Source organism: Cyprinodon variegatus, unplaced genomic scaffold, assembly GCF_000732505.1.
Source record: "Cyprinodon variegatus isolate N-32 unplaced genomic scaffold, C_variegatus-1.0 Scaffold1449, whole genome shotgun sequence".
NCBI classification, from domain to species: Eukaryota; Metazoa; Chordata; class Actinopteri; order Cyprinodontiformes; family Cyprinodontidae; genus Cyprinodon; species Cyprinodon variegatus.
The window spans coordinates 14,289-19,827 of NW_015151902.1; the positions used below are offsets into that span (position 1 = coordinate 14,289).

The following is a 5,539-nucleotide window of genomic DNA, read 5'->3' on the forward strand; positions in this document are numbered from 1 at the left end:
CCATTGCTGCAGTTAAAGTTGTCTCTGGGAAGATGAAATATCCATGGAGAAATGCTCCAGTATTTAGAAATTAATATATGGAGTGCCATAAAACTGAATGAAGGTGGTGAAAAAAATGCAGTACTGTGATATTTATAAAGAGACTCCACAGGCACAACTAAAAGAGAATTATCAACAACACATAAACAATGAGCCTTATTTTCCACAGTCAACAGGTTAACAAACCCTCCTATCTATGTGACTGATGACCTCTAATCTTAAAAGGTCTGCAATGACTTTGTAAAGTGCTATACTGAGAAAATACAAGGTATTAGAAAATAATTCTGTACAATAACGCCAACTGCAGTACCAATACTGTCACTTTGAGCTTAGCACCTCTTCCTGCTGTCTCGATGTTTTACCCACAAGTTGTTTTTTTTTTTTAAGAAAGTCAGGTCAGGTGTCCACATGGGCATTAAAGTACAAATTGTTTTGGTACTATATTGGCACAGAATACAGGAAATTAGTTACTAAAAATGTCCCATTAACATCATTGAGACATCAGATTATAAAACATCATGTAGCTTTAACACTGCAAGTCCCAAGAATTTCAGGTTTCCTGCAAATCTCCACTCCCCTCCCAAAGTTTGTGTATTCACTCCACTTTGCTAACTGTCACTATCATAATGCAAATAACCCTTGATACTACCAGCCCCAGAACATGAAGCTTGAGAAAGGCTGACCCAGGAATCAATGAGAGCATGTTTCATACCATTTCCAACTGGTTTTCAATGTAGATTTTTTTAATGATCGCTGCTATATTTAATTCTGTATTCAAATTTGGTATTCAGTTCAATTTAGTGCAATAATAAGTAAAATTATGGTAACAATAATATAAAAAATGTGTCAGACATTCTTTATGCTAGTTGTTACCTTTCCACCTACTAGTTATAAACACTGCCTATTCAAAAGTTTTTATCATTCAAACACTGCTTAAGTTTTTCATTTAAACACTGCTTTTTAATTCCTAAGCAATATATTAATAGAAATATTTTGTATTAAAATTTTTTTCTCATCATTAAATCAGGAAGCTTTTTAACAAACCAGCTTAAAACAAATAAAGAAAAAACAACTGCCTGTACTAGTATAGACTTAACAGGGTAGATGCTGTTTCAGATACTTTAATAAAGCTATATATTCATCAACAATAAATCCATCAGATAGTAACAATGATACATTGTTAGACAAAAGAACACTTCCTACATTATGTGATAAGCAAACCAAGGCCCTGGATTCCCTGCTTACAACAATTAAACTCCAGGAAGCTCTCAAAAATCATGCCCAATAAAAGTCTCCATGTTCTGGTGGGTTTCCATAGAATTCTATAAAGAATTCTGATATAATCTGGAACCAAAATCCCCAAAAATGCTGTAAATTAAGGAAATGGACAAGCTTCTTCCAAATATGAATTCTGCAAACATCAGTCCTTATCTATCCTACCTGTCATGGTTCTGCCCTTCGTGGACTTCTTTTTTTAGTTTTCAGTTGCTGTGTGATTTTGTATTTTCTTGCTCATTGGTTTCTTTCCCATTTTGTGCCATTGTGATTGTTTTCTAGCAGTGTTGTTTTTTGTGTTACTCTCTGTTGCCCCCTTGAGCCAGTCTCCTTTACCCTAGCTTCTAGTTGCTTCTGTCTACATCTGCTCCTTGTCAGCTGATTCTCCCAGTATTTCTTCTGTCTCGCGTATATAACTCCTCATGTTCAGTTCCCCAGTGCTGGTTTCTCTTCATTACTTAATTTCTAATGTATGTTCCTCCTGAATGTCTCCCTGTTTTGGTTCCTGGTTTCCCTGCCTTCTGTTGATTGGATTTATTGTTCTAATGCTACAACATCAAATAAATCTGCATGAACTCATCTCTGCATTTGGATCTGATTAAAGTTGAGCTTAATATAATTTGAAAAGGTATTTCTTTTTAAATATATTTAGAACAACTTGGCTTCATAAAGGAAAGGCATACATCTATCAATGTTCAGAGATTAATAAATCTACTAAACAATTCCTAAAGTGAAAACATTAAAACCAACATATTATCACCAGACACACAAAAAAGTGGTTGATAAAGTTAATAGGAAGTTTGCATCTCAAAGTATATTTTGTCTTCATACACAGTTTCATAAATTGGTTAAAAATCCCAACATTTAGTAAAAAAATAATCAAACTTCTTTCTGCGTTAATCTGCAACGGGGCACTAAACAAGGATACATTGAACCACAAGCTGCAGCAATCGGATAAAATCAATGTTATTAAAGTTATTAAATGCAAGAAGATAGAACATACTGCAAAAAAATTCTGAAAATGAGTAAAACATTTTCAAAATAAAAGTATTTACCCTTAATTTGAATAGGAAAATAAGATGAATGAGTATTTTTACCCTTAAAATAAGATTATTAGATAGTATACACTTCAAGTAAGATAATATTTTCTTTTCTTATTTTAAATGCAAATGTTTTTATTAAATTGGTAAAGTTTCCCACTTACCCGCTCAGTTCAAGAAAAATACACAAGAAAAAAATGACTCACTTATATTTACATTTTTTTTTTGCAGTGCATAAAAATCAGTTAAGCAGAAAATATATTACTCTTTCTCCAGCACACAAAAACCTTACACTTCCAGTAAATCTATGATAAGCTTTCCCAGTTGGATTAGAAAATGAATTAAATTCTTGAAACATTTATTTAAAGGGGAAAAAAAATGATTTGATTTGCCAGCTTAATTTCACAGTATAGGATTTCGAAAAGACACATTCCACGAAATAAACTTGATATACTAAACCTTAATCCTACTGTTCAAAATATGTTTATCCAAAATAGATGAGCCTATATCAGTTCCGAATGGAAAAAACAGAAGCTTAATTATCAGTAAGCCTTGATCAAAATGTTAGTCTAAAATCTGTCAGGGGATTTAGACACTTAAGGGCACATTACGTTTCGAGTATGTTTGGCTAATGGATAATCTCTGACTCAAACTCTCTTCAAAAAAGGACATATGTAACTGCTGCGCCATCATTGTGACGAGGTCTTGGCTGAATCCAGCAGTTCTGGATGGTGCTGTTGGCCTGGAGTACTGATGCTGTACCGCGCCGATAGAAACAAAGAGCTCTGCATGAATGGAGGCTCCTCTGAGACTGTTCCCAGGCAATCTTCAGCATCTAGAGGGGAAGCACTGCCCTCTGCAGGTGAAAATGAGGTGAGCATTCTAGATGCTTCCCTGCCAAATGCTGAAACATCCCCAGCCGGCTCCTCCCTGCCCGCTCCGGCTTTCACACCTCTAAAAGCTGCAGATGGCACCACTGCTGCTTCAACCACGTCAGGATCTTTAACCCAGGGGGTACCACCCTCACTGCATCGTCATCATCTTCCTCTTCCTCCCCTGAGCCAGGAGAAGTGGGCGCTTCAGGAGCTGGAGGCAGTAGTATCTTACCAAGGCTGCTCTTTAAAAAACAAAATTGTCTAAAGAGCTGTTCTAAACGAAGTTTCTTTTTGTCTACACTTGTGTATACAAAATGATAAATAAATATGTCTAAGTTGTATTGACTGGCTTAACAAATTTCAATTATCTTCATGTCAACCATGAAGATAATCAAAAATAAATATTATTCCACGTTCACCAATGAGCACCTTGATATGTTCTTGAAAATGGCTTTGCTACCTTCCAACTCCTGTTTTTAAAACCTCTCAGGGCAATCTGAATTGTTGAAGATTGTTCTTTATTTCAAAAAGCACTTCAGATACCAATACGGACAGGTCTGTGAAGCTTAAAGTTATACTTTCAAGTTATTCATTATATGTAAATTAAAACACAGGTGTATAAACGAATGCATTTTATTTCTGTATTAAATATTGTTAAAAGTAACTGATAAATATTGAATGTCATTAAACTTGTGTGGTTTGCTGATTTTCCAGGTTCAGACCCTGAAGATTTGTAACTGTTGAACATGGCTCTAGATTTTCCAACAATGAATAACACATTTTTACAATCTGTCCTGGTGATATAATTTCAGTGCATATCAGAGAGAACAAAATATGTGAACATCCAGCAGTTAGAGGCGGCTGGTCGATTTATTCTACCTCAAACGTCTGCCAGAGAGCAACAGTTAAATAAATGCTGGGGTGGGCTTTTGTCCTCAATTATGTTTTGTGCTTTCCTGATGCAGTGAGAACTGAAGAATTCATCTAGAGATGGAATTAGGCAGTCCCAAGAGAATGTTGCAGGCTCAGGTCTGTAAAGTTAATTTAAGGAAGATGTAGCAGCCTCTAGAATTTGTAATGAAAATGATAAAAAAACAGCAGCTGCAACTTTTAAAAATATAATTGATATAGTTCAGGGCTTGGGTTAGCATTAAACAGTAAGGTTTAATGCTAACCCAAAGAAAAGGAAGCAAAATCACTTCAGTTCCTTGGTTTCTATTTTTTTTTTTTTCATTCAGGAAATAATTTAAAAAAAAATCTCTGTGAGCTGAATTTACGAAATAATTTATGTTAAATAAATGAAATGGTTACTCAGTTTTAAATAACTTTTAAAAAGACCTGAAAAACTTCTAAAATCCTTACCTTTGTCTGTTCGCAGGTGAAATTCTTCAGTTTTCTTGGCCTTCCTTTACTCTTGCTTCCCAGGTTTCAATTGGTTTGGAATTGAAAGGTCTTATAGCTCATGAGATTCAGTGAAGTCACACCCTAGGTAAATCAGTGACTCACCAGTGTGACTTAAGTGTTTATTTCCCTATGATTCATGTCAGCCTATAGGTTATTTGCCTGTAATGCAAACTCTATTCTGAGTCTTACAAGCTGAAAAATGCAGCTTTGTTTTTAACGAGTAGGACGCCATTAGCTGCTGTTTATTTTACTGCATTGACTGCTCAAGGCACTTTACAGAGAAAATTCAACCGGATCATCCAATCGGATTGGTTCAAAGTTTTCTATATAAGGAAAACCAGCTGATTGAATTGACTCAATGACTCTTCATGATTCTCTTGGAGGACCATGCAGCAATAGTAGACATTCGTTTCCATTGTGTCAATGACTGTAAAGCAATCCCTCACATCAAGCATTCATGCAACAACAGTGGAGTAAAAGGAAACTTACTTTTAACTGGAAGAAAACTCCAACAAAACCACAACCAAGGTCAGCGTCAATGTGCATTGGCAAATGTTGAAATACATAAATCAGTGACTACAATGGGTGAAAACAGCCGTTGTGAAGCGATCTGAAATAATTAACTGCTGAAAGAGTTCAGCACCAGACGACTGTACTGACTGAATTATTGCTTTTTCCTCTCTGGTCTGACAGACCAGTGGCCTAGTGCTCCAGAGCAGAGTGGAGATTGTACTACAGAGTGGAATAACCAACTTATTAATGCGCACCATAGTCATGAATTCAAGCAAACTTACAGCAGTCAGGATTTTCATTTCGCCGCGTCCAACCGGACGTGTATTTATTCTCCTTTATGAGGCACTAGGCTCGTACAGTAGAGCAGATTTTTATTTTTTTTATTTCTGCTGG

At 35.7% G+C, this 5,539-nt stretch overlaps 1 long non-coding RNA gene across 1 annotated transcript in view; it reads right to left on the bottom strand.

The window, feature by feature from the left end:
• LOC107103440 overlaps positions 1-4,661 on the bottom strand; it is a 10,631-nt gene extending 5,970 nt beyond the window's left edge. The window contains exon 1 of the long non-coding RNA XR_001482182.1: positions 4,592-4,661. This is a non-coding gene — a long non-coding RNA (uncharacterized LOC107103440). The remainder of the gene's footprint in view (positions 1-4,591) is intronic.
• Positions 4,662-5,539: the final 878 nt, after the last annotated feature.